Here is a 27,001-nt window from a genome sequence, read left to right as displayed (position 1 = left end):
TGTATTGAAGTGTTTTGTGTGCATGTACCTCTATGTACCAAATGTGAGCCTGGTGCCGTCAGAGGTCCTAAGAGAGAATCAGATCCACTGGGACTGTTGTGAGCCACCATTATGGGTGCTAGGAACCGGAGCTGGGTCCTCTACTAGAATAGCAAGTGCTCATAACTACTGAGCCATCTCTCCAGCCAGTTTGGTTTGCGGTTTTGTTTTTGAGACAAAGTCTCACTATGTACCCCTGGCTGGCCTGGAATTTACTATGTAAACTAGGCAGGTCTTACTCACAGGCATCCACCTGCCTCTGCCTCCCCGGCCTGCCGCATCTCACTGTTTTAATTTTTGTACCCACTTCGGCAGGCCTTAGTGCATTTTTAAGCTGTGCAGAACCTACCCCAAACTAGAAAGGAGAGCCTCACAGGCAAAAGTCCAGCAGAAAGCTGTGTTTTTCCAGCATCTAGAATCCCCTAAAGAGAATGTGTTCACTTGTAAAAGAAAAAGAAGTGAAAATTTGCTCTTGGTTCTTGTCTGTCTGGGTAATTGGGAGGTTTCAGGAGCCTGTACCTCAGTGCAGCCATTCGATTTTTTTTTTTCACTGTTAGCCTGTGATCCACAACCATCTTTGATGATGTCACCCACCACCACTCCTGTGCCAGGGACTATCTTTCCCAAAGCTGATGAAGCAGGCTTTTGGAGGAGGGGGAGTAGGTCCTGAACTGAAGAGCCTTTGGCCACCTCTCAGAGGGCCCTCCTCCGCTGGAGCCCCTTCAACAGCTTTTCTGCCAAGGTCAAGTCTTGCTGCTCTCTCACCATTCCGTCCTCTCCGCATGCGCCTCTCCCACACCCTCACCCCACCCTCAAGTCAGCCTGCATAGAGCTGTGAGAAGTGACAATTTCCACTAGACACCTTCCCAGGTTGTAGTACCAGATGTGGACTGAGGTGGAAACAGAGGCAGAAAAGAGGCAAAAGGGGAACAAAACAGAAAACGGGTTGAAGTAGGCAGCTCAAGTACCGCTATTGCTTGGCTTTATATTGAAGAGCTGTGGGGCGTGGGCTCTCTCCTTGAACCCCAATCCGGGCTGTCTGGACACCTGCTGTGTTGGCCTCCAAAGTGCCCTAGGTCGGACTTCCCTAGAAGTCCCTGCGACTGTCCAGTCACACCAGTCCAGGAAATGTCTCCCCGGAGACTCCACGGGGTGGGGGTGGGGGTGGGAGTGGGAGTTAACATTGTTTCCAAACTGTACCCTCTCTGTTTTTAAGTAGCACCTACTGCTAGGCCGCCTGATTGGCACACAGCAGATGCTTGATAATGTAGCGTGCTGGAGTGGTGGGGGGGCGAGCAGCAGAGGTATCAAGTGATTGTACAGGGAGAGTGAGTGGCTGGATATGGCCTGCCAGAATCCCCAGGATATCTCCACGGGATATTGTGTGGGACTTCCCGCCGAGAAGCGCCCAGTCAGAGCTGAGGGCCCCGGGGCCCGCCAATTATGAGCAGAGTAGGGGGTGCTAGCTAGAGAAGCGGTTCGCGCGACGTGAGCTCGGGAGGGGCTCCGTCTTCTCTGAGGTAGGGTGGGCAGCGAGCCTCGCGGGGAAGGAGAGCCCGCGCGGGCCCCTGGCACGGCTTCCCCTGCCGTGTTGGCGACCGTGGCGGGGTTAGGGTGGAGGGGCGCTGTTTCCACTGCGGTGCCTAGCCCCTCCCAACCCCCCTCCTCCACCCCGCCCGCTTGCCCGTGGTCCCTCCCGTCGGTCCCTCCCTCTGGCTCCGCAGTCCCTCCTCGCCCTGCCTCCTTCGCGCCGGGCCCAGCCTCCGCCCGCGGGGACGTGTGTCTCCAGTGCGATTTCCCCTTTCTCTTGCTCGCCTCGGCGCAGGTCTCCGCCGGCTCGCGCGGCCCCTCCGCGGGCGCCCCCCGCTGCCGCTCCCTCGGCGCGGCCCGGCCCGGCCTCCCCCGGCGCCCCCATACTCCCGTCGTACAGCTGGCACCCCGGCTCCCTTTCAGCCCCGGCGCCGCCGCCGTCTCACCTGGTGTTTGCATCTCGCCCTCCAACTTTGCCATTGGCGGCGGCGCGACGTGTGGGAGAGCCCTGCGCCTCGCCCGCCCGGACCAGCCTGCCCCGGCGCCGAGGTGAGTCACGGGCGCGGGGCGGTGGGGGCAGGCGGGCCCCGAGGAGAGAAGGAGGGAGGGAGGGAGGGAGGGCGGGCGGCGGCGGCCCCCGGCGGCCGCGAGGACCGACCCGGCGCCGCGCTCAACTTCCACTTCTCCTTTCCGCGGCGCCGAGCTCCAGGCGCCACTTGCCGGAGCCCCGCTTTCGAGGGGGAGAAGTCGGCCTGGCGGGGGTGGGAACTTGTGTCTCTACCCCTGGAACGGGGAGGGGACGGCTCGGTGACCCACCCGAGGAGCCCTGTGACCGAACCCGAAGGGCAAAGCGCCGGATCTCAGGTACGTCGATGGCTCCTCTTCTTGGAACACGGGGAGAGAGACGTGGAAAAGTTTGCCCGAGTGGACTGAAGGGCGCCGGGGCCGGGGAGTAGGGTTGGGGGGGGGGGACTGAGAAGGGTGCGTCAGCCTCGGCTCATGGAGTGTGTGCTGTGCAGAGCCTGGGCTCCTGATCCGACAAGAAATAGAACTGATTGGCAGAAGCCGGGCGGGAAAGGTACTTTTCTCCAGCCCGGGGCAGCTTAGGTTCCGTGGAAGGGCTGTTGGTGACTGCGGCGCTCTGCGCCCCCCCCCCCCCCCCAAGTCTCAGCGCCGCGGGAGGGCAGGAGGGCAGGAGGTTGAGCGGACTGGAGTGACTGGGCTAAGCTGAACCGGTGGCCCCTCAGGGCTTTCACAGCCAGGCACTTTAGACACACGCACACACACACACACACACACACACACACACACAATCGTGTGTGCGCGCGCGCGCGAACACACACACGCTTGCACACAGGCTCGCACGTAAACCTATGACTTGGAGACCTGAACTGCCAAAATAAAGACCTCTTGGCAGGGGCTGGAGTTTCCGTGTAAGCCAGCCGCCAGGCTTCCCGCTCCCGCGTTCCCGCTCTCCAAGGTTCTCCCGCCTCTTGGCTTCCTCTCCTGCTACATCCGAGGGGACTCAGCAACCGCACAGCGCAAAGGTCTCCCCAAAGCCAGAGTCTGGCTTTGGCGGTTCAGAGACTGCTGAGCTGGCAACCACTTTATGAATTCCTGTCCCCTCCACGGTACCCCTAAACTTGCCGCTCTTTCGTTGCGATTGGGCCTGGGATTTAGACTTTCTGATGAGTTAACTCCTGACCCTTTGGCACCTGGGCCCAGCAGGGTTCTCTTGGGTACCCCCAACCACGACCGCACCCCAGCTGAGGAGCACAGGGATTTGATGACCCTTTGGTTCCTTCCCCTCATCCCTCTGCCTGAGATAGGGGCCTGTCTGGTCCTGCAGCTTCTTGTAGTTAATGTTTGACAGTTCATTGTACCTAATCATTTTAATTAGCTCTTAAAGTGGGGAGTAACAGTTAACCTTGGACTTCTCGATTTTGGCCTGGTGGGGCCTCAAATGGGAGGAGTTCTGAGGAGGTAAGAGCGGAAGTGAGGTCACCACCCCTGGCCTGAGCCACCACAGCTGGCTCCAACAGCTGGTGGGCACACCCATTAGGGACTCAACTCCTGTGAGCTGACCCTTGCTTGGCCTGAATGCCAGGATGGAGGGAGGTGAAGGGAACCTATCTATCTCTCTTCTCTTTGGAGAGACGGGGTACTTTGGCATCGAAAATGCCCAGGATATTTGTAAGCCAAGTAAGAATGTCAGTCAGATTTCCCAGTTATAATGTGTTTCCTTGAGCCAGTGCAGAAAAAAAGCTAGGCTCACAGGAGCTCTCTCTAGATGTTCGAAGATGATCAGTGACAACCTGGAGCTGCCATAAGAAGCTGCCTTGCATACGGGTGTCTCTGGTGCTGGGTACAAAGCCCATGTGTTGTGTGTGTGTGTGAGGGGGTGTCCGTGAAGCGGGCCCCACCATTACCACTCAGCCAGCCTCTCTTTGTGAGCCGAAGGAGTGGCTTCTTTGCAACTATGCCTGGCCAATCTGGGGGCCCCAAATCCAGCCTTCTTCACATAGTGCTAAGTGATGATGGCACAGTAGCTTAAGCTTCCTCTGCTATATATTGGGACCTAAACATGAGGGCCCTGGAACCTGTCCTGGGCCTGATAACACAGTGAAAAATGATTCCAGTGTTTCAAAAATTTAGTGCTTTGGACCCAGAAAGGCTCAGTCAGCCTCTGGCTGAGAGTATGGCTTTCCCAGGGAACCCTTTACTCCTGGGCTTCCCCAGCTTTCTCATTCTGACCCGAGTCACTAGAGCTAGCCTGTCTGGGTTGAAACTCCAGCTTTGTCATTTACTAGTTATGTCCCCTCCCCCCCATCAGTTGTATGCCTTAATTTCCTTACGTGGCAAGAGAAACTTTACCTTATAACGCTGTAGAGGAACAAATACATTCACACATATAGGCTGCTTATTAGAACACTGTGTGGTACACAACACACAGGAATTGGCATTCTGATATTGACTAATACACTGCCTAAGATTCAAGTCGGCAGACATTTGCTGGGAGCTGGTCCTAGTACTGAGCTGGCCCCAGCTGCGTGTCAGGGGAGAAAATATGGCTGTGAAGGAGACGCCACTTGCCTTCCAGTGAGGACGTAGGCTAAAATGGTGGTAGGAGGTAGGAGGAGTCCAGAGAGATTGGATGAGTTGTCTGTATAAATAATGTAGTTTAAGGCCAACCTGAAGGGGTTGGAGCGGTGGCTCAGGAGGTAAGAACACTAGCAACTAGCTGCTTTTGCAGAGGACTGGGGTTTGATCCTCCCACCAACATGGTGGCTCACAACCATCTGTAACTCCAGTCCCAGGGATTCTGACATCTTCTTCTGACCTCCTTGAGCACCAGGCACACATGTGATGCACAGATACACATGCAGTCAAAACACCCATACACAAAATAAATGTACAAAATAAAAAGGAAGTAAAGCCAAACTCAAATTCCTGCGCTAGGAGCCAGGCCTCTCCTTTCTTGGGGACCGTGGTTCGGTTCTGGTCTGGATGTCGTCTGTCCCTCAAGCCTGCCCTAAGGTTTTGGTGAAGGAGAAGGAAGAGAAAGTGGGCTCATGTACAGGCTGCAAGTGGCAGGCACTTGGACTGTGATTTACAGGGTGTCAGGGCAGGATGGCATTACTTAGGGCCCCTCCCAAACACCCCTAAAGCTCTGGCTCACACCTGGCATGCCTCCTTCACATCCCATAGTCCCCTGATGAATTAGGAAGAGCCTTGGGCAACCCTCGCTCCTCTGTTCTGCGCCCGACCCCAGCCTGGCCTTGGTTATCACTCCTGGTTTTCTAAGCTGCAAAAAGGTTTCTGGCTTCATCGCCAATTTATTCCCTCTGTGGTCCTCAGACTGAAAACTAGTTCTCCAGGGGAGAAAAGACACTCAGGAAAGGTACCCAGAATCCCACGGGCGCTTTCCTAGGGGTCAGGGGCTTTTCTCATCAACACCAACCTGCCTGCAAATCTCTGGCTGCTGAGCCTCGTGTGTCCTGTAATAGCGGCTGTGTTGCTAATGCCCTGTAGCGCGGGCCCCAGCGCTGGTTGCCAAGAAACTGCTGGTCGGGCTGCTTATGAGGGTTCTGACCTCATAGGGGCTGCTGAGTTTCAAATCAGCAGACATTTATTAACACCTACTGTGTGCCCAACCTGTGCTATGAGCTGTGGGGGAGCTGAGGGAAGGAGGGGGCGGGGCAGAGATGACTAAGACACTGAAAGAATCAGAGGCGAGGACAAGCGGCCAGGCCAGGGGCTGGTCAGGTGCTAATTGTACTTCTTGGAGCAGAGGCCAGCACGGCCAGGACTCTGAGGTCAGCAGCAGCTAGTAGAGGGAGGGAAGGCTTTGTGAGGGATTCGGGGGAGAGCTAGACCTTGAAAGGGGGCGGGGGCAGCGAGGGGGAGATGTGGCTGGGCAGAAAAGGGAGAAAAGACGCCTTTCTCTCTATTCCCTGGCCACGGACTGACCTTCGAAGCCTGGATGATTGTTTGGCAAATGCATGTCACATAAAAGAGCAGGTCAGTGAGTGTGGGTGGCTTCGTGCAGACCTCGATCTCCACTTCAGGACATACAAAATGGTCGGCCTGGACAGTGAGCCAGCCTGTATTGATAATGCACAAAGGATGGTCAGGCTTCCCTGCCACCCAAGCTGAGAGGCTCTCGTTAATAACTGCACCCTCCAACACAGGCAGGCTATGAGACGAGGGAGGGAGGGAAGTAGGGGTAGCAAGAGGTAGATAACATCAAAGCTGACATGCCACAATTGTTCCCAGGAGAAATGGGCTGCCTAGCTCTCACCTTTCCCCAGGTTTTGAGACTTCTCTGGAACCATGGAGGTAGAGAGCAGAGGTTTTCATCACCATCCCCCACCCAGTCAGCTGGGAGTTGAAGTCTAGAGAGTCTCACATTTGTGCCTGGCCACCAAAAATCCACCATGTGTTTGTTCTACTTTTGTGTCTTCCGTGGCTGGACGGGAGGAGGGTTTGGGCTCCTGTTAGGTTTAATTGGATAAAACACCTGGATTACCTCCACTCTGCATTGGCTTGTTCTCTTCTTGCTCCTCTCTGGCCTTGCCTCTCCTCGGTGCATTTAAACGCATAAAGGGACCTACTAGAATGCCTTGACTTGGACTAGGAAACTGTGTCATACGGTGAATTTCTTGATAAAGAGACCCAGCCTGGCCAGGCTAATCCCAGCACTCAGGCATAGCCAGGCAGATCTATGTGAATTCGAGGCCAGCCTGTGAGTTCGAGTGAGATCCAGGACAGATTCCAAAACTACAGAGAGAGAGAGAAAGAGAGAGAGAGAGAGAGAGAGAGAGAGAGAGAGAGAGAGACCAACCCAGCCTGCTCCCAGAGGAAAGGGGAGCTTAGCCAGCAGAGAAGGGTGTTTAATGCAGCAGGGTCTTCAAGGAAAGTTCTGGAACATTTCTCAAAGAGGCTAACAAGAAACAAGAGTGTGATGGCAGAGAGGCAGGTGGGTCTCTGAGTTTGAGGCCAGCCTGGTCTACATATCGAGTTCAGGACAGCCAGGGCTACGTAGTAGAGAGACCCTGCCACAACAAAACAGAACAAACTATTGAGAGGTTCAGTAGGTGATCCAATTTGAACAAGCTTAAGTTCCTACCTCTGGATAGGCCATTTCTTGTCCAGTGCAGATACTTCCTGCCTCTTAGTCTACCTGCCCTTCTGGAAGCTTCCTGTCTTCTTCTAGTCTGACACAATATCCTCCTCAAGAAGCATTTCTGTCTCGAGGAGGGGAGGGCAGTCTATATGCATTATTATCCCAGACATGCCAGGGTCTAGCTGGGTGACAGACATGGGCTCGTTGACTTAACCTGTCTGGGTCTCACTGTCCGTGTCACAGGAGGAGTAACAAAAGAGATAATGTATGTAAAACACTGAGCATATTGCCTCACACATTGTACCCACCCAATGGGTATTCCCTGCTATTATTATCAGTCTTGGCCTGATATTGTTGCCAGTCACACAATCTCTTCCCTGGTCACAAAGTGGATTTTGCCAAGATCCCTGGATTAATTAACCACTTTGCCAGAAGCGCCGACAGAGTATGCCACCCCATTCTTGGAAACACCAGGATGCTTTTACAGATTTTTCTGCTAACGTTTTTTGTTGACTCTGCCATTGTGAAGGATAAAGAGGGAATATGGAGGAAGCAGCGTGTGCAGACGTGTACGCGCATGCCTGTTTGTGTGTGTGTGTGTGTGTGTGTGTGTGTGTGTGTTATCTAGAAAGCTGTTTTGAGTGGTAGGCAGTTCTGCAGTTAATAGTAGCGCTTGAGGGGCTGGAGAGATGGCTCCAGGGATAAGAGCCTGCTTGCTGAAGCTCCAGTCCCCAGAACTCACTTTGGGCAGCTTGCACCTGCCTGGATCTTCAGCTTGAAGGAACCTGACACTTTCTGCTGGCTCTGCAGACACCCCTCCCACCACACACACGCTCACATAAGCACGCACACAGCACGGGTTAAAGACTAATAAATCTTATTTAAAGAGTGGAGCTGGAGCCACCAAGGTAGCTCAGTGGGTGAAGGGGCTCCTGCCAAGCCTGAGGACCTCAACTCAGTCCCTGGAGCCCACATGGTGGAAGGAGAGACATCCCTGCAAGCTGCCCTCTGACCTCCACATAATGAGCCATGACACCCTCCCCCACACGTGTGTGAGCACGCGCACACAAATAAAAATTTAACAACATTTTAAAGAGTGGGACTTGTTTTTAATATTTGTATTACTATTGTCATTTCCCGCTGTCTTCATCATTTTCATCTTGAATATCCACTGAAGAAATAAGAAGTGAGCTAGGTGTGATGATGTACAGCTGTCGTCTCACCACTTTTGGGGCTGAGGCTGGAAGATGGAGAGTTCAAGGCTTGCCTGGCCTACATAGCAAGTTCCAGGCCAGCCTCAGCTACAAAGTGAAACCTTGTCTTTAACAAAAGAAGAAGAAATCAGAGGAAGTTTGTTCCTTGGAGAGAAGGCATCACATTCTACCCCTGGGGACTATTTAGCAATCATCAGTTGGTTGTCTGCCTCCTGAGGACAGAACCCTGGAAGCCAGTTGGCCAACTCTGTGCTCACCACTGCTTGACTTGTTTCTTCCACCTTTCAGTTGACAGGGATGGTGGGTGCCTGCTGGGAAAAGGCCCCTCAAGATTACTTGGAGGTCCCATCTGCTGTATCTGGATACAGCAGACTAGCCAGGGACCACCCCTAAGTGGGGCAGGCGTGCTGCTGGATCCCTTGGTCCCCACCCATCAAGTTAAGAAAGCTAGGCCTTGAGCAATGAGAGAGTCGACAATTAGTCTTAACCTCCTTAAATACCTGATAACCTGATAACACTGGTACTTAGGTGCAAACTGAGGTGATAATCTGTGGTTTTCCAGTGTTTTCTAGGATAATAGTGATAGTCCAACTCTTCTGAGTCTGTGAAAGTCCATGTACAGAAAGCAGATGCCTTTACAAGCTCACAAGGTGACCAGTTCCTTAACACTACAGTGAGCTAAAAAGAAAAAAAAGAAAGAAAGAAAGAAAGAAAGAAAGAAAGAAAGAAAGAAAGAAAGAAAGGAAGAAAGAAAGAAAAAAGGAGGGGAAAAAGACCCAGATCCCTTCTTAGAGACTCCAAACCCCATTCTGGAGTGTCAGGGACATGTGTGTACTTACTGTTAGCAGGTGGGTGCATTTCATAGTTCTAAATTGCATAATGTGGGACTAATGGCTTGCCTCGAGAAAGATCATTTTTCTTCCTTAGCTTCCTTGGGGAAGGCTTCCTGGAGGTGAGAGGACAGATGGCCTTTCAAAAGAGGGAAGACAGACCATTGGCTATGTTCTAGGGGCATTCCAGGCTGGGTGATAAAGTAACATTGGCATGAGAAAGCCAGAGCTACAACATCATAAGCCCACCACAATCGGCATAAGTGATAAGTCCCAGGTTCAGAATCTGACTCCACTGGGTAGCATCAGGGAATATATATTCTAGGGAAGCATGAGATCATTGCCTTTTTTGTCTTCACTACTGTGGCAAAGCAACAGACACAGTTGTCATATAGAAATGACGCATAATGACAAAACCACAGGTAGTGTTGGCTTTTACAGTTACTTCTACTTTTGTTTTTTGAGACAAAGTTTCTTTGTGTGGCCCTGGCTGTCTTGGCCCAGGCTGGCCTTAAACTCAGAGATTCACCTGCGTCTGCCTCTGGAGTGCTGGGATTAAAGGGTGTGTCACCGCCAGCCCACAGTGTTACTTCTATAGTTCTCCTGCTCGTTGTTACTTTGTACAAACCAGGGCACCTTTACTTTCCTTTTTACTTAACAGCTTTACGTAGTGTACAATAAATGGCAGATATTTGCAAGGGTACGATTTGATACTAGGTGACATATGTATAGACCCGTGAAACCATCGCCACATTCAAGAGAGAGCTAGCGTATTCGGAGCTTCTGGGAAGTTTCCTTGTGCCCTTGGGCAATCCCACCTCCCATCCTAAGGCAACTACTGCTCTGGTTTCTGTCACTATAAATCAGTTTGCCTTTTCTAAAGTTTCATATAATTGGAATCACGCAGTCTTTTCTGGTCTGGCTTCTCTCTGCATATTTATGTTAAAAGTCTTCCTTGTTTTTGTATATATCCGAGTTTCTTCTCCCTCCCTCATGTTCTCTCCCTCTCTCCCTCCCTTCCTCTTATGAGACAGGGTCTCACTTTGTAGCCCTGGTTGGCCCTGCCACTCAACTATGTAGACCAGACGGCTCTCACTCACTGAGATCTGCCTACCTCTGCCTCCGGAGTTCTGAGATTAAAGGATTACGCCATCATACCTAGCGGATGTTTCATTCTTTTTTTATTGCAAAGTAGCATTCCATTGTATGGATAAAGCACACACTGTTTATCTGTTCATCAGCCTGTGGACATTTGATGCTTTTCCCCCAGTTTTTAAAAACCATTGCAAACAAAGCTGCTCTGAACATACGTGTGCAAATCTTTTTGTGGCTGTGTTTCCTTTTCTTTTGGTTAAATACCTGGAAGAGAAGTAACTAGATTGTAACAGCAGTGACGGTTCTACTTTTAAAGAAACTATTACACTGTTTTCAAAATGGCTTGGGGGGGGGGGTGCGGCTCAGCCTTTCATCCCAGCACTCAGGAGGCGGAGCCAGGAGGACCTCTGTGAGTTCGAGGCCAGCCTGGTCTACAGAGTGAGTTCCAGGAAAGGCGCAAAGCTACACAGAGAAACCCTGTCTCGAAAAACAAAAAACAAAAAAAGGGGCTTTACTGTTTTACACACCCCACCCCAAAGAATGAGAAGTCCAAGTTGTTCGTCTTCATTGACACTTGTATGTAAGGGTGGGTGCCTTTCCTACTTTTGGCCATTCTCACACATGTGCTATCGTGTTTCATTGTGCTTTCAATTTACATTTCCCTAATTATTTACTAATTTGATCATTTTCCGTGTGCTTATTCGCTATCTCTATATCTTCTTTGGTGAAGTGTCTGCTCAAGTCTATTGCCCAGAAAGTCTTGTTGCAGACTCTTTAGCTACAAGAGCCCTATCTGATCCCTGCTTTACAAACATTGTCTCTTTTCTGATCCCTCTGCCTCCACCTCCCAAGTGCTGGGATTACAGTTGTACGCCACTGTCTAGTTCTAGAAGGCTTTAGTTTTGCACTCAATCCTAGCCAAAATGCAACCGATCACTGTTTTTCTTTCCCTGTTGAGCTGGGAATTGAACCTCGGGTCTTTTCGAACTACGCAAATGCCTTACCGTTGAACTATGTCCTAAGCCTTCATTTTTCCTTTTATAGATCATGCTTTCAGTACTACATCTAAGGGCTCTTTGCCTAGGCTTAAATCACAACCATTTCATCATATGTTTTCTTTTTATAATTTTAGGCTTCAAATTTTGGTCTGTGATACATTTTGAGTTAATTTTTCAGGATAGAGATCCAGAGCCTTGTGTGGGCTAGGCAAGAACTCTCCCAGCCTTATTTTGACTATTTTTGAAGTCATTTAAATTTTTTTTGTGTGTGCATGTGTGAATGTGTATGTATGTGTGTGTGATACATATGTGAGTGTGGGCACGGACTCACACCACCAAGTATATGTGGGAGTCAGTTCTCTCCTTCCATGGATGGTTCCAGGGAATGAACTGAGGTCATCACCTGCTGTGCCATTTTGCTGGCCCAGATTTTGGTTACTTTAAGTCCTTTGCAATACCATATGAAGTTTAAAAATGTCTGTATAATTTTATTTTAATACTTAAATATACCATATTTGTATTAATTGTTAAAACAGTTTCCCTTGGCTTTGCTTTTGAATCTTATAATCAGGTGTGTGCTCCATATTACTGTTATTTAGATGATGCTTTTTAGTGATACTCTGTCGCTAAAGGGTACCTTAACGTTACTGTGCATTTGTAGAACAGGACTTTGTTTCTGCCTGTTTTTAGTGAATAAATCCAAGATTTCTTTCATACATAATTGTATACATGCCTTGCCTATCCCCTTTCAATCATGTCTGCCAAGATAGCAGATTTCCTATAACCAAATTTTAGCTGGGCATAGTGGCACATGCCTGTAGCCCTAACTACTTAGATGCTGAGGCAGAGAATGATGTTTGAGGTTAGCTTGAGCTATAGAGCAAGACATTGTTACCCCTTCCTCCCACACAAAATAAACAAACAAAAAATTGTTTGACTTCATAGAGTTTTTCCTCATATCCCATTCTCTCAAATCATTTTGGATCTTAGACCTGGTACAGAATCATGACACCGTTCCCAAGGGTCCAATGATGTGACTTGAACCCAATATTCTCAGGGTAGGACTGTGGTTTTGTACAAAAAAGCTAATGCTTTTGGTGATAACCTGATTATCAACTGCCTCCTCAATGGTGCTTGGAGAAATAACTCACTCTGGCATTTGTTGCTATAATGGGCTTGCAGCAAGAAGGGAAAAGTGGTATCTGAGTTCCTGGCCCTTTGTCTCCCAATGGCTGGCCAACCATACTTCTAGACTATAATCCTAAAATCAGTTAGAACCTGTGCTTTGACAGTTTACATGGGTTTAATTCATGGATACTCAGATGTAGGTTGGAAACAAAAGAAAATCTAGTACAGCTTGATTTTGTGGATTTTACTGCCTGCTGGAGAGAGAAAAGATATACAAGAAATAATCAGCAATTCAAGACCACGTGGGCTCTGGGGAGTTAAAAGGGGGGGGGGCTCTGTGGGTGTGGACTGTAATTACTAGAACATAAACAGCTCTGTGAGGTTAGGGGACATGTTCGGGACCTTGCTAGATGGGTACTGTTTGATTAGACAAAAAGGATCACTAAGGGATGGCAAGCCTGAGAAATTCCATGAATGAGGCTGGAATGTTCCCTCAGGGGACCATGAGGAGACCACTGGGCTAGAAGCCCAGCTAGAGTTGGGAAATCATGGGAACGAGGCTGAGTAGGTAGGGTGGGGTCAGACTGCTAAGGGACCTTTGGAAACCGAGTTAGATGAGTTTGGACTCTAGGGCTCTGCTGAGTCGGAGTCCAGCTGGTTGTGGCCATAGCCACAGATCTCAATGTGTGTCCTGAAGAAATTGGCACCATCTCAGAGGCCGAGGGAGGAGTTAGGTGGAGGCAGGACCAAGACTGGAACTTGATCTTTCTTACTCCCAGTAAAGAGGAGCAGTTTTTAACTTTTTCCAGGCTTTCACACTTCCTCCCCTTATACTTCATAGCGGAGATGACTGGCAAGGGATGATGGTACAAGAGTCAGCACTACCAACAAGCCCTTTGTAGCTCGCCTACTGACTGACCCACCCCTCTACTTACCCTGACACCTTAGGTGAAAGCCTAGTAGTTCTAGGTGGTGTCTGCAAATGAAAATACAAGCTGAGTGCCTTGGGGCATGCCTCTATTACCAGCTGTGTCGGAGGCTGAGAAGGGACAATCGTTTGAGCCTCAGTTCAGAATATTAAGGCAACCTGGGCAACATAACTAGATGCTGTCTCAACATAGAAATAACAAAGAAAGAAAGCAGCAGAGAGAAAATCAAGTATGGCACTACAAACCTGTAATCTCTTCCCTTGGGAAGCTGAGACAGGAAGATTGCAAATTTAAAGCCAACCTGGACTCCATAGTAAAACCGGTGTCAAGAAAAAAGAAATGTGTTCAGGAGAGAAATGACCTGTTGACCCTGTATCAGCTGCCAACATATCAACACTAATTGATGTATGAGTTTTTTCTTTTAAGTTTTATTTATTTATTTTTTAATGTGTCACTTTATTTTTTTTATTCTTCTCTCATATAACATATCCTGACCACAGCTTCTTCTCCTCCCTCCACTTCTAACTGGTAGGAAAGGTTGTTTCTGTAGAAATGGGATTTCAGCCAAAAAAATTTTTTATTTAAAGTTTTTTTTTTCATTTTACATACCAGCCACACTTCCCCCTCCCTCTCCTTCTCCTGCTCTCCCCACCTCCCCCCAAACCCCCTCATCCACTCCTCATAGTGGGTAAGGCCTCCTTCCCTTGGGGAGTCTACACAGGCTGGCATACCAAATTGAGGCAGGACCAAGCCCCTCCCCCTTGCATCAAGGCTGAACAAGGTATCCCTCCATAGGGAATGGGCTCCAAAAAGCCAGTTCATACACCCGGGATAAATCCTGGTCCCACTGTCAGGGGCTTCACAAACACATCAAGCCACACAGCTGTCACCCACATTTAGAGGGCCTAGTTCGGTACCATGCAAGTTCCTCAGCTGCCAGTCCAGAGTCCGTGAGCTTCCAGTAGCTCGGGTCAGCTGTCTGTGTGGTTTCCCCCCACTTGCTCCTTGATCTTGACCCCCCACTTGCTCCTATGATTCCCCCCTCCCTCTCTTCAAGTGAACTCCAGGAGCTCACTTGACAATTTTTTTTTTTTTTTTTGGAGACAGGGTTTCTCTGTGTAGTTTTGGTTCCTTTCCTGGGTCTCGCTCTGTAGTCCAGGCTGGCCTCGAACTCACAGAGATCTGCCTGCCTCTGCCTCCCAGTGCTGGGATTAAAGGTGTACTCCACCACCGCCCTGCTGGACAAAAATTTTTGATAGAGAGAAGAAATGTGGAGCAGACAATGAGCCTGTCAGGAGTCCTGAGAGCCATGAAATCTCTTAGAGAGTGGGAACCTGAGATTTCAAGAACCAAGTGCCCCTAATGGCAAAACAGTTTTAGCCGAGTTTTTCTGTTAGCACCCAAGTACACCAAACTATTAAAGTGTGTGTGTGTGTGTGTGTGTGTGTGTGTGTGTGTGTGTGTGTATTTTGAGACAGAGTCTCACCATGTAGTCCTGTCTGATCTTGAGCTGCACAGGGATCCACCTGCCTCTGTTTCCCAAATGCTGGGACAAAAAGGTTCAAGAGTGCCACAGCAAACAGCTTAAATTGGATTCTGGAGCTAGAAGACTTGCTCTCATAACATTTCTTTACAATGTACCATTTGCTCCCCAGCTCTTTTGGTTTTGGTTTGGTTTTGTTTTTGGTTTTGTTTTTCGAGACAGGGTTTCTCTTTGTAGCCCTGGCTGTCCTGGAACTCACTCTGTAAACCAGGCTGGCCTCAAACTCAGAGATCCCCCTCCTCCGCCTTCCGAGTGCTGGGATTATAGGTGTGTGCCACCACCCTCCCCCAGCACCTAGTAATTTTTTTGTTTTGGAGACAGGGTCTCATGTCCAAATCGGCTTGAAATTCATTATGTGACAGAATGAGCTTAAACTTCTGATGCTCCTGTTTCTAACTCCTCAGTGCTACGATTACAGGTGAGCACCACAACACTTGGTTTCCGTGATGCTTGGAATGGCACTAAGGCTCCATGTATGCTAGACAAGTATTCTACCACTTGAACAACCACCCCAGCCCTCAAATACAACATTGACTTTTTGAGACAGGATCTCTCCGTGTAGCCTTGGCTGGCCTGGAACTCAAAGAGATCCACCTGCCTGTGCCGCCCGGGTGCTGCGTGTGTCTGGTATTCACTTGACTGTTTCAGTCTACTGCCCCAAATATATATTTTTAATCATTTGTCAAGGAAAAACAAACAAACAAACGAGGAGCCTGTGAAGAGGAGTGGGGTGTGAACCATACCTTTGACTCCTACAGTGCCACTTGCTCAGTTTAGAGAAGGCCCTGTCTTTGTGGGCCCTGTCTACGGGTAGGACTGAACTGAACTTTTGAGACCTTTAGGAAGGGGACTGTCACCTGCAACATCATCATTTGACAGCCACTCCTATCTCTTTCTCCTCGGTTTAGAACACGTTTGAGAACAAATTGCTAGGCCTTTGTGTTCTGGGGAGAGACGCTTTGTCTCACTTTGGCATTGGGGCCATGACTAGCTCTTGGACTGGTATGGAGGGACTTTGGGACCTAGGGGGCTCTAAAGCCTGGGTTGGGATCAAGACTGTTTGAAAGGATCACTGAGCTTCACCCCTGCCACCGAACTCAGCCTACAGTCTTTCACTGGGCTGCATCTTTAGTTTTGATTATTCATACTGGAGTGTTAGTATCATTCAAGTTTGGAAGCAGAGCCTGGACTTCTCAGAGCCTTCCTGTATAGCGATGCCCTGGCTTCTCTTTTGGTGGCTAAGACACGGAAGGCCAGGGTGACTCTCCTCAGCACTCCAGGCATTTTATTATCGTCCCCACAGCCTGCAGTTAGAGATGCCAACTGGAAGAAGAATGCCTGCCCTCCCCAGCCTGGGCAAGCTGGACAAAGCACTATGAATAGTCAGGTTTTAACCCACCAGGCAGGGCCCCAGGCACTAAGGGCCAGTGCCAGGCAGCAAGCCTTCCTCCACACCCCTTGCCTGCCAGGGGGCTTAGGGCAGACGAAAGAGCAGGTAGGGCTCTGGGCAGGCTCTCTGGGCTGGGTGGGGACCTGGTTGGGTGAGGCCCAGATTCCCCAGGCTGATAAGGAGGCCTGTAAACACCCAGCAAGTGGGGGGTTGGGGGGGCAGAGGGCAGGCTACCAGATGGCAAGAGAAGGGGGGAAACTGGAGCCTAGGCCTAGCTACAGGAAGTGGGGCTTGATGTGGAAACATCCTGTCCAGTAGGGGCTAGAGAGGTGGCCACCAGTGGCTGCTCCCGCCACTGGGATAGGGAGGCAAACTCAGTACAAGGTGGGGCTGCTTGCCTGGGCACTAAGCCAGGATCTTGGTTCCTGACATCTCAAAGGGACATAATCAATCGGTCTCTATTATGGGTTGCTCATGGGTCTCTATTACGGGTTGCTGTACCATCTAGCACTGCTGAGAAGGTGTGTGTGTGTGGTGGAGAGGCGATTAAAGCCAAACTACCCCCATGGAGAAACTGTCCAGAACAATTGTCTCTGAGAATTTGTTTCTTACGGGAAAAATCATCGCCTTCACTTTCTGTGAGGAACATTGATTGGAACCCAGGATTGTGTCAATTGTGTCAAAGGCCTCCCGCGGCCCTCCGCGAAGATGAGTCGCATGGCTGATGCTCGCTTTGCTCTGTCTTGTGGTGCCTTTTAATTAGAACCTCAGAGGGTCAGATCTGGTGCGGCCTTTAGCACAGATCAGCAGACCTGTACATTTCACTTTACAGATGGGGGAACTGGGGTTCAGAGGCACAGGGGCTTAGTCACCTGAACAGCAGACCTGAAATTCAAGCCCTTGCCCTGAAAAGCTTCCCACCATCTTCCCTAGTGCAGGACGTCCAGACCCTAGCCTTCCCACATAGGCCTGGATGTTCTCTGCATACTCACTGGACCTGTATTTAACCTTGCTGAAGGCTACAGGATGCCTGGAAGGAGGAAAGAGCCTCAGAGTCATAAATCAAAAGTCATCTGCCTGGATGTGGCCTTGAGTAGACCCTTCTCTGGGCCACAGAGATTTCTGAAAATTTTAGAAAGATAATAGTTTTCACCAGGCATGGTCATGTGTGCCTGTAATCTTGGCACTTGGGAAGTGGAAGCAGGAGGATCGGGAGATCAAGGCCAGCCTTAGCTACACAGTGAGTTTGAGGCTAACCCAAACTACATGAGACACTCTTTCAAAACAAGCAAACAAGCAAAAAAGTGTCTAAGAGTGTAACTAGTCCCTGGTAATGGATGAGACATCCAAGAATATTTGGGCAGCACAAATTTATCTTGATGGGTTAAAAAAAATGTCAAAGTTGGGTAGGTAGGAAAGAAGGTGAATCTTGAAAGAGTTAGGGGTCAATATGATCAAAATACATTACATGAAATTCTCAAAGAACTAATACAATTTAGAAAAAGAATTAAAAATAGATCTTAGCTCTGTGAGGTGGTGCAACATGAAAAACCTTTGCTGTGCAAGTCTGGAGAGCCAGGTTAAATGCCTGGAGTCCAGGTAAAGATGGAAGGGTGGAACAAACTTTACAGAGCGGTCTTCTGCCCCCCACACTCACACGTTTTTAAAACAATAAAGCTCACCCACTAGAAACGTCTACTTCAGTGGTTTTTAGCATTCACAGAATTGCACGTCCATCAGTAGGATCCACATTAGAGTATTTTCGTTATCCCCGCCCCCAAAGAAATATCACATCTGTTGGAGTCATTCCCAATTTGCCTCAAGCCACAGGGTGTCAGTCCTGAAAGGATACTTACCAGAGATGTTTTGAGGTGAAAGTCCAGCCACGTTGATCAAGACGTGCTAACTCAGCTTACTGGAACCTTGTATCCAGAGACCCCACCAGAAAAAAAAAAAAAAAAACAAAAACAAACAGAGCAGGTGATCAAGCCTCTGGCTGTGGATCTGGCATATATGAGAGCTGATTTTCCATAAATATTTGAATAAACGCATGAACCAACACCCTAAGATAAGAACCTAGACTTAATATTATGTGTAAGCTGATTGTAACTGTATGTTTATGGGGCTGGGACCATTTCTTGACTGCTTTAGGTCTAGAGACCAAATTTTCTGGTAAGAATGGGTCACTGAGATACAGAAGTTGAGCAGAGCTTGAAGCAAGCTATTGAAGTTCATGTTACCACCATTTTGACAGAGACTTTGGGAAGTTAAGGATTGGCTTATTAGAGTGACCTCCAGTGGAAATTGAGGCTTTAAGAGGTCCTGGGCCTGAGCAGCTCCTGTAGAAGGATCCCAACAGATGGCAAGCAATATGTGTAGAGGAGACAGTACAGACTTTGAGATGAAGGTCACATAAGCCTGGATTTGAGTTCTGCGTCCATTTTTGACAACTTATACGACCTTGGCCATGTCACCTAATCTCCTATGAGCTTTTCTGCAGTTTGTAAAGTGGATCTCTTAGCCAGGTTGTTGGTATAGGCCTGTAATCCAGCACTTGGGAAGCAGAGGCCAGAGGATCACCACAAGTTTGAGACTAGCCTGAATAATGAAGTGAGTTCGAGACCAGCCAGGTATGGTCAGACTCTGCATACATACATATTTATTAATAGAATTGTTGAAGTAGGAGTATCACCCAAATAGATTTCTCTAACAAAGTTTCAAACAGGATAGCAGACATCAAACAAACAAACAAACAAACAAAAAACCCTGATCTCAGCGCTAGCCCTTCTACTGGTGAGCTACTTTGCAAAAATGAAGGAGAAAAAATGAAAGGAAACCTGGGCATGGTGACATATACCTCCAATTCAAGCACTGGCAAGACCAAGGCTGGAAGATGCTGAGTTTCAGAGCAGCCCGAGCTACGTATTGAGACCCCTCTCCTGAAGCCAAGCACGGCCTGGTGTGGTGGAGCTTACCTTTAGTCCGAGCTCTTGGGAGGCAGAGGCAGGCAGATCTCGGTAAGTTCGAGGCTGGCATGGTCTACATAGCAAGTTTCAGGCCAGCCCGGACTATATAGTAAGACCCTGTCTGGGGGAGGCAGGGAGAAAGAGAGAGACACCAAGTGCTGGAATGTTGAACACTTACTTGCTTAGCATGTCAAAAGCCCTGGGTCCAGTCTGAAGTACTGCAGAGGAAGACAGCAGGATGAAAGGGGGGTAATGGTCATGGACTGCTCCTTGTAACAGCAGCCCCATAGTCCATAGCCCAGAACTGTAAATCCCTGCCACCTGCCATGTACTCCACCCTGTCATTCGATAATTTTTACTGTTTGGCCCCTCTCCCCAGAAGCAGGGGAAATGACTTGAGGTGCTATCAGAGAGTGCAGAAGAAAATCTTGCCCACATTTAAACAAGCACCCACACCCCTCTGCTCCTCCTCCAGCAGGCCGTGACTGAGGCCACAGTGGCCACACCCGCCACCCAGGCCCCAGTACTTGCTCTGGTGCCAACTCCACAAGTGCTTGCCTTGAGCTGGCATCGACCTCAAGTGCTTCCAGCACCCTCCATCCAGGCTTGATGTGCTTTCCAAACACGTGCCTCCAGCTTTGAGTCAGCTTGTAACCAAACCCTGGCCCTGGGTTTGCACTGCAGATGTAGGGAGGGACTGGCAGGAGCCCAGGTGCACATCCAGATGTTGCCTCTGAGGCTTTCTTGGCATCCCTGGGCCAGCTGTGAAGTAGCATTCACCGCAAAACACAGGAGTGAAGAAACAGTCATCCCCCCTCAAGGACAGTGGGGTGGTGTCTTGGGGGAACCGGTTGTGCTTGGTCCTGGGGAGTATGTAGAGAAGAAAAATCAGGGCCCTGCTCTCCCCTTATTAATTTTTAGAAATCACATGTATTTGTTTATATTTTAATTAAAAAAAATTATTTAATGAGTGTTTTGCATGTATGACTGTGTACTACTTGTGGAACTTGTGTCTGAAGAGGCCAGAAGAGGGCATTGGCTCTTCTGAAAATCAGAGTTACAGATGGTTGTGAACCACCATGTGGGTGCTGGGAACCAAAGCCGTGTCCTCTGCAGCCAGTACTTTTAACTACTAAGTCATCGTTCCTGTTCCTAGGTTTTAATGTTTAATTCTGTGTATATGTAAGGATTTGTGTTAGTTGTGAGCTGCCTGCCTAACATGGGTGTTGGGACTCAAACTCTGGTCCTCTGCAAGAGCAGTACCTGCTCTTAACCACTGAGCCATCTGTTCCGCCCATTTATTTTTTATGCCATATGCCTAAGAATGTGTGTGGGCATGTGTGTGCCACGGTGCACATGTGGAGATCAGAGGACAACTTCCAAGAGTCCATTCTCTCCTTTCCACCATGTGGATTCCAGGGACTGAATTCAAATCATCAGTGTTGGGAACAGGGCTCTTTACCTGATGCGCCATCTCATGGGTCTGAAAGGCCCTGCTCTTTTGACAAGAGGCCTGGCCTGGGCAGGTTGACCAAGAGTGCAGGAAGCTGGCCTGTCAGAGCTGAGTAGGGTTTCAGGATTTACATGTGTTCTGCTGGTCAGTGATGAACATCACCTGTAGAAGTCTCCAGAGCTTTCATCACAGCTACTTCAGCCTAATTGAGCACTATTATCCTGGGGAGATTCAAGTAGTGGTGTCCATCTGCTGCTAGCTTGTCACATCAGGCACCAGTGCTTCTAGAACCATCATCCTGCAGTAGTAGCCTGGGGCCTGAAGGTCTAGCAGCTGTGCAGACAGCAGGACCTTGGGCTGCTAATGTTTTGCTGGCCCCCAGCCTTGGGGATATCTCGGAGTAGGTCATATGCCTTAAAGATTGGCTACAGGTACCCAACCCTGCTGATAGAAGTACTTCTTGGGAGGTACTTCCGTGTAAGTTACCAGTAAAACAGCAGCCATCATGGATTCTTGAGTTTACTGTTCTTTTTCCTTTTCCCAGGAATGGCTGCTGCCCTTTGACCCAAAGACAGTATATTATTTCTTCATTGTTACCTCTGTCCACTGGCACTAAGGATAAGCCCTGACACATTATGACGTCACATTGATTTCAGTGTCACCTGCTCTTCTGAAGTAACCCAACCCCCAGTCCTTGGTCTGGTCTTCCCAGATCCTCTTGTTTCAAACTGTCCCTCCATCTTAGCTACCCTCACTAACTAGTCTCTACCAGGCACTGGCCTTGGCCCTCATGGTCCAAGATTTATCCCAAGTCCTCAAAGACCAGACCCCCCCCCCCTGCTGATCTCTGAAGAGCCTAGCTGGTCTGATCTCTGAAGAGCAGTTGTAGAAACAGCTGTCCCTTCACCAGGTAACAGTTCCCCGGGCTGGCCCCCTCCCACCACAAGGCAGGCTGCTGGAATTGCTGCTGGGCGTCCCCTTGTGTAGACAGCTGTCTCCTCTGCCTTCCTGTGACGGATCCTCCCCTCTGTGCACTTTCTGACCTGTGCAGAGCAGGGGCGGGGCTGCAAGGGCCACCAGGCCCCGAAGGGGAAACTGCTGAAACCCCCGGGACAGGAAGTGGTAGAGAGGGGCTGCTTCCTCTCACAGAGCAGGGGTGCGTGCAGTGAGAGGCGCCTGTGTCCTGGCCCTTGCCTGACTACTGTGAGCCCTGGGAGACGAGGAAGAAGTACCAGTCCTTTTCCCTGCCTCCCATCTCTCCAAAGGAGGAGGCTTTCCACGCAGCCCACTGGAGGTGGAGGGCGGGGGGAAAGGAGAAAGCTTCTTCACTTAGCAGGGAAGGGAATTAGAGACCAGGGCCAACAGATGAGCAGAAAGGAAAGGCCGGCCGGGCAGGTAGGTATGGGGTGAGGCACCCCACCCCACGCGCCAGGACAGCAGAAAACCACAGCTGGGCAGAGGAACCCTTTGTGAGTCCTTGTTGTGAGAGCAAATGATCAGGCCCATGCCTGCTTAGCAGCAGCAAGTCAGAGACTATGACCCCTAACGTCTAGTACATAGGGCTAGTCATGGCCTCAGCTCCGCCAGCACCAAGCCCTCAGTATGCGGCTGAGGAAACCGAGGCACACAAAGCAGAAGTGTCTTGTTTGAGGTCACATATGGGAAGAGCCGAGGCCGGCACTCTGGGCTCTAACCCAGCGACTCTCATTTTGATGAAAATCTGCTGAGTTTGTGTTGAGCATCCTACACCTCCCCCAGGCACCTCCCCCTCCAGGGTTCTGTGACATTCTTCTCAGAAATGAGCCTGACAAATTTATTCACACCAAAGTGGGGTGGAGTGTTTAGCCCTGGGATCAGCAAAGGTTTCTGTAAAAGACCAGATAGCAAATATGTCAGGCTTTGGGGCCCATGTAATGACCAAACTAATAAGCATAGCCATGTCCCACTAAAACTCTGTCGATGGGCACTGAACTTTGAATGTAATATTATTTTCGTGTGTCATAAAATTCCATTCTTGTGGCCCGTCTTTGATAAGGTTTTCAACAGCTGCTCGGATCTAAGAAGTGAAGCTAGGCTGTCAGGAGCACAGTATACCAGGTGGGGAGGAAGTAGGGAAGACTTCAGAAAGAATGTGACATTTGACTTAAATCTTGAAGGACGTGAGGTGGGGCGGGGCTGGCCTAAGGGACAGTGTGAACAAAGGTGTGCAAGTAGGGAGCCATTGTGAAAGTTAAATGTGTTCTGCGTATGGGTGGTTTCATTGTTATTTGCCAGCCTCTGTTGGCTCTTTTTCTACTTTTGAGACAGGGTCTCACTCTGTAGCCCAGGCTGGCCTCGAACTCACAGAGATCTGCCTGCCTCTGTCTCTCGAGTGTAGGATTAAACACTCCACCAGTGATGTCACTGCTGTTCTTCCCAGAGAAAAGGGTTAGCTTTGTTGAGGATGCAGAGAGGATGAGGAGAGGAGGAAGGTTAAGTCAGTGTGAACTTGGGCGAGTACTCCCCCACCCCTCAAGAATGACACAGGAGTGGTCTTTTAACTTTCTGATTTCAGCAGACGCTTCAATAGTGTGTGTGTGTCGGGGGAGCGGGGGGGGGGGGGGTGAAAAGGCAAAACGGGGTAGATGTTGTCCATGAGAGAGCTTTTGAGGCTGTGTAGGGAGTCTAATGCCCTGGCCTTGTGCCTGGATCCCTGCACTCTGACCTTTGTTTTGGATGGTCAATAGAGGAAGAGGTCATCCAGGAAGGATACCCACCACAGCCCCTCCTAGTCAGGGGCCCAAAGCTAAGCAAAGAGCCTCCATATCAGTTTCTAGGACACACTCTGCCAGGGGCCTTGACAAAGAACACTGTCCCTTCAATAAGAAGTTATCTGACTTAATATCCTGTCGGTGCAGAGTCACAGATTACTCCAGCTTCTAAAAAATCCACTAATGAATTTAATTAGTCTTTGCTCCGTGCTTCTGTTCCTCCTCCCTTCTCTCCCCCTCCCCTCCCCAACAGTGGAAACAAGCAGGACTCCCTAGGGACTGGTCATGGTGTCCGAAACTGCTGTCCATTCAGTATGTGCAACTCTCTGCCACCTTGTATTTCATCCTCTGCACCAGGTCAGGTGACTCCTATAGCCAGTGAGGACCTGCATAGGTTCCTTCTGCCCCGTGGCCGAGCCTAGATAAGATAGATGCTTAAAGTGATGTGGAAGCCTAGCATTAGTCAAGCTGGGGCAGGAGGATGATGAGTTTGCAGCCTTGACTCCACAGCAAAGCTCTGAGTCAAAAAACAAGCAAAAAGACAGTAGCTTTGAAAATGTCCATCTGCATCTTTTCTCCCATTAACTTTGATGTTTTTCAGAATAATCCCTGCTTCAAAGGGTCCAGGCTGAATTCCTTGCCTGGCCTTATTTCTTCTCTGATCACTCCATATCTTTTAACATCGTTATTATCATTGTTGTTATTATTACTGTGTATTCATGCATGTACAGGCATGCACATGCCATGACACAAATGTAGAGTTCAGAGGACAACTTTTGGAAATCAGTTTTCTCCTTCTACCATGCGTTCCATGGACGGAACACAGATCGACAGACTTTCATGGCAAGTCTTTCTATCCCACTGTGCCATCTCCCTGGCCCTGTATCTTTTTAACATTGTTCCATGGACAACAGATTCCACATGTCGGGGTTTCTGTAGCTATGTATTGGCCCTCAATCTGTGACTCCTTTCCCCTGAGGTGGCTGTGGGATCCATCTCCTGGGCTCAGCTGCCCTGCCTGGCCAGCTCCATCTCCCCCATCGGGGGACTCTTTTGTAACCAGACCAAACTGCTCTTCCTAAGGAATTCCTTTCCCATGCCCTGCCTTTCCTCAAGGTTCAGCAGGACCCCCCAGTTGCTCTCCATATTAAGTTCAGATTCCACTGTCTGGATCTAGATCTTGTTGACTTACCCAGCTCCCAACCAATCCTCCCTCTTCTCCCAGGTCCAACTACTTACCTTCCTCGATCATAATTTTTTTCTTTTTCTTTTTTTTTGTTGTTTTTTGAGATATGGTTTCTCTGTGTAGCCCTGGCTGTCCTGGAACTCAGAGATCTGCCTGCTTCTGGTTCCCAAGTTAAGGGATTAAAGGCATGCACCACCACCGCCCGGCTCGACCATAAATTTTATTTATTTATTTTTTGAGTGGGGGGGGCTAGACAAAGTCTTGCTAAGGTATTCTGAACTCCTCAACTCAGATCTTCCTGCCTCCACTTCCCAAGTAGCAGGGAGCACAGGTAGGTGTGCCACTGTGCCTGGCTTCTCCATGAATTGTTGGTTGTGGCCCCTCGACCTCCATTTCACCCCACTATACCCATTTCCTTTTCTTCCTCTCCATCTGGTTAAACATTCTGAATAATTAACAAGCTGAATGACCAGGCCCCACAAATAGTAAATCAGACCATGAAATTGAAAAATATGTTTAAAGCCAGGTATGGTAGCTCATGCCTATAGTCCCAGTACTCAGGAAGCTGAGGCAGGAGGATTTATTTGAGTAAGATGCCAGCCTGGATTACACACTGATCCCTCATCTCAAAAATTCAAAAGAGCCGGGCAGTGGTGGTGCAGACCTTTAATTCCATCACTCAGGTGGCAGAGACAGGTGGATCTCTGTGAGTTTGAGGCCAGCCTGGGCTACAGAGTGAGTTCCAGGACAGGCAGGGCTGTTACCCAGAGAAACACTGTGTCAAGAAAACAAAACAAAACAAAAACAAAACAAACTAACTAAAAAAACACCTCAAAAGAAAGGGACAGAAGAAAGAGAAAGAAGGGGAAAAAATAAAATAAAGGACATGTGCTGCTTGGGACATACCAGGGTGCTTTTGCCTACATGCACTCATTTAGAACCCTTGGCAACAGCCCCTACCTAGGACTAGTTAGGTAGGCCCATTTTGCATAGGGTAGTGACTTGCCCAAGTTCCAAGGCAGATAGATCTAGGTTTTCTACATGAAAGGTGCATGCTCTTAGGGTCTGCAGGGACCTCTGTTGCCCCTTCTCGTCTGTAGGGTCTGGAGGACGTCCACTGCACTTTCTAGGCTGTAACTGTCAACATGTGGATCCTCAGGAGTGCACTAGCTGCTCCCCACTCAGCCTTGCTCCCTTCCTGCAGTCTGCTTTCCCACCACTGCCTCTTTTCCTAAGGCACTAGAGACAAGGATGTGCTGGCCCCAGGCCCCTCCAGAGGGTGCTCCGTGAGCTTTCTCAGAGTGACTGAGGAAATTGGTTCCTTTTGTCAGCCCCCCCCCCACCCCGCCTCTCCCCTTCCTCTCCTATATTAGGGCTTCTGTAGTGCTTTTCTTGCTACATAACCACAACCCAAAGGGCTGGGCGGGGTGACGCTGTTGGGCGACAGAGCACTCTACTGCCAAGGGCCCCCAACCCAGGAGAGGAGTTTCTTCTCAGCCAACAACTGGAACCCTCCAGCTCCCACAACCCTGGGGTGGGGGAGTGGGGGACATAATGGTGGGGGGCATAATGGTGGGTGGGGTGGGGTGGGGGACATAATGGGTGCGACACCCTTGTCCTCTGGAGGTCACCTGAAGCTTGTGCTCTGTGTGACTGCTTTCTGGTTTTCATACTTATTTCCTTCTTGGGTTTTCTTGTTTTGTTTTTAATATGTCTCTCCTTTATTAATTAATTAATTTATTTATTTATTCATTTATTTTTACTGATGTGTTGTTTTGTTTGGGGAAGGTTTTTGTTTTGTTTTTTGAGACAGGGTCTAGCACAGGGTGGCATCAATATGCTATGTAACCTAGGCCTTGAACTTCTGATTTTCCTATCTCAACCTCCCCTGGGCAGGGATAGCAAGTGTCAACATGTCTGTTTTTATGCAGTGCTGGGAATTATAACCCCAGCTTTTCTTTTTTTGCCCTGGCCTGGAAATCACTGTGTAGACCTGGCTGGTCTGGAGATCCACCTACCTCTGCCTCCCAAGTGCTGAGATTAAAGGTGTGTCTCACCATGCCCAGTTTTACTCAGCTTGCACACTAGGTAAACACTCTACCAACTGGGCTACATCTCTAGTCCTTGATTTTTTTTTAAGGTATGTAGCCCAGGCTGGCTTTGTACTCAGGGTCCTCAAGTCTCAACCTCCTAAGTATGGGGATTAAAGGCATGCCCCCACCACACCCAGTTTAGGAACCTGGATTTTTTGCAAATAAGTGTAGAGAAACCCCAACCTTGCAAAACCTTTCTTTTCCCCTCCCCCTTCCTGATTTCATCGCCAG

The 27,001-nt window shown here is 49.4% G+C and overlaps 1 protein-coding gene across 1 annotated transcript in view; it reads left to right on the top strand.

Moving 5' to 3' along the window:
- The first annotated feature begins 1,944 nt into the window (after window positions 1–1,944).
- Window positions 1,945–27,001, top strand: part of Elf4 (E74 like ETS transcription factor 4) — a 39,184-nt gene continuing 14,127 nt past the window's right edge. The window contains exon 1 of the mRNA XM_036175130.1: window positions 1,945–2,118. The gene's annotated coding sequence lies outside the window, so the exon portion shown is untranslated. The remainder of the gene's footprint in view (window positions 2,119–27,001) is intronic.

The sequence above is a fragment of the Onychomys torridus genome, chromosome X (assembly GCF_903995425.1).
Source record: "Onychomys torridus chromosome X, mOncTor1.1, whole genome shotgun sequence".
NCBI classification, from domain to species: domain Eukaryota; kingdom Metazoa; phylum Chordata; class Mammalia; order Rodentia; family Cricetidae; genus Onychomys; species Onychomys torridus.
Note: the sequence above shows the minus strand (reverse complement) of the source record. Positions and strands in the feature narration are given on the sequence as shown.